The sequence below is a fragment of the Amphimedon queenslandica genome, unplaced genomic scaffold, assembly GCF_000090795.2.
Source record: "Amphimedon queenslandica unplaced genomic scaffold, v1.1 AMPQUscaffold_13394, whole genome shotgun sequence".
Taxonomy (NCBI): Eukaryota; Metazoa; Porifera; class Demospongiae; order Haplosclerida; family Niphatidae; genus Amphimedon; species Amphimedon queenslandica.
The window spans coordinates 83,046-85,363 of NW_003546370.1; positions in this window are offsets into that span (position 1 = coordinate 83,046).

Consider the following 2,318-nt stretch of genomic DNA (forward strand, 5'->3'; position numbering starts at 1 on the left):
TGGTGTTGGCGACCTCCGGTGTGTTGTAACTATTACAATGGTGTGATGGCTAATGTCACAGACCCTTTGGTTTTTATGTTAAGGGTACAAAACAAACATCTCAAACTTATCAGTAAATTGATCATTACAGAAAGACGTAATCATTTTTGCAAACAAACTATAGTGGGCGACCTCCACATTTTGGTACTCTAATTAATGATTAACTCATTTACTATCATCTGTCTATCACTCTTGAGATAAGGGTACAAAACAAAATGTTGTTAGAACCATTCACATGTCAGAGCAAATGACCAGTGCAAATGATGGTGCTAGCTACATATAAAATTGTCTGGGGATAGATTCATGTCTCCTGCTTCCTTTGATATAAATAATGGCGTATACTGACACCACTGCTGGAATGACAGGTGTCAAAAGGACAGTTCTTGCTCCAAGACAGCTCCCGTTGCTAGATGCAAATGTCAACCCGCATCCGTCTCCTAGCGATGTATAATAAGATGCCCGTTTCCGATCCCTTTCATTTACTCTAATATCTATGCTTCAAATAACAACTTACAAGACACGCCCAAGCCAGGCAGACCTCTTGTTGTAAAAACATGCATGAATGAATTTTTGCAGCAGCAGTGTAACATCAGCACTAAAATGTAAGTATGGACCAGTAGTGCATGTACATGATGTACATCATGTAATTGTGAACTAAAAACGATGGAGTCATAATCTACAGGAAACTGAAGATAACAAAAAAACACTTTACATTGTGCGGAATTTGGTATCAAGTACACATGTATACATACATACATACCAATGATACCATATACATGTACATTTAAAATGCAACAGTATAAAGAAACACAAATGCACCAATCCTTACATCACTTTACTAACATGTACACAATCTCAGCTACTGATTGGTACCTCCATGCACTGGTGTCCTAATTGCACTATTGCTAGTGGGAGGAGCTAACACTCATCAACTCCACCCACTAATCAGAGGTCACATTGATAGAGTGAGTACCCTGGTATCAGTTCCACCCACACATACTAATAGTAATTATCAAGTGTTTATAAAAAGTGGCCATGGGCTGGAGGATATTAATAAAGCAAGAGCTTGTGATGATGTATCAGAGACAGAGGGGGTTTTCTCTTTTGGTATTTATCATCTACTAAGAATCAACAGCTGCACTGACTGACTGTCACATGACTATCACATGATTAATAGCATTTTATTGTTTGTGTATAATGTATTGAGATAAAAGTCACACATCACGAATTACATGTTGAGTAAATTAATTATTAACAATTAAAATAGCAAGAAGTATAATTTATTCTTAATATCCTCACAATAAGGTAAACTAAGACAAGTTTCTTCATGTTCTTTATCGAGCCAGAGTTGCTCTAGTGTATTATTGATCATCAGAGATTCCATCAGTATCAATACTCCATCAGTATCAATGCTGGTATGATGGAGACGAAGGTACTGTAGTTTTTTGTTGGTGAGTAAAAGTTCAGTAAGTGAATGTGCACTATCTGAAGTGATGCCAGGATTCCCATAAGATGCAAGTTTTTGAGTTGTTTGTTATATAGCAGTGATTCTGCTAGTTCAATGACTCCATCATCACTGATTGAACCATTCGTTATGACTAGAGTTGTTAATGATTTGTTGGTTGACAGTTGAGAAGAGAATGAGAAAATATCAGCACGAGTTAATAACAAAAAGTAAATACAAAGTTTATTTATTGTTCCTTTATCCAATATAATTGGTACTAGGAACTTGATACTGTCAGATGATGAGTGACTGAGTATAACACTCTTATCTGTATCCTTTAGTTTACTGATTAACTTCTCACATTAACCTGATGATGGATTAGTGAGATCATAGATTTTATTCTCGAGCTCAAGATAGAGCACACAGCAAGCATAGGAGGCTAGATGATGATGCTAATGTAGACCTAGATGATACCTCAACTACTAGCGTAAGTCTAGAAGAGTCAGAGAATGGCAGCAAGGAATGTCAGACAGATTTGCTTATGTCCAATTTAAATCAGCATGATCAAGCTAGAAATAAGTTTGCTCAAGAAAGCTCATCATGACACTCATCACTGCATGTATGATTTTGTTCATCAAGACTTGTGTCAGAAATCATCACTTAGTCCATTTCAACAGCTATTGATGGTACTAATGCGACTAAGGAAGAACCTCCAATTTGATGATCTTCCTTATAGATTTGCTACTCACAAGACTACCATCTCTCACTTATTCAATCAACTGATTGAGATTTTGTACATTAAGCTAAAGTTTCTCATTGTATGGCCTGATCGTGA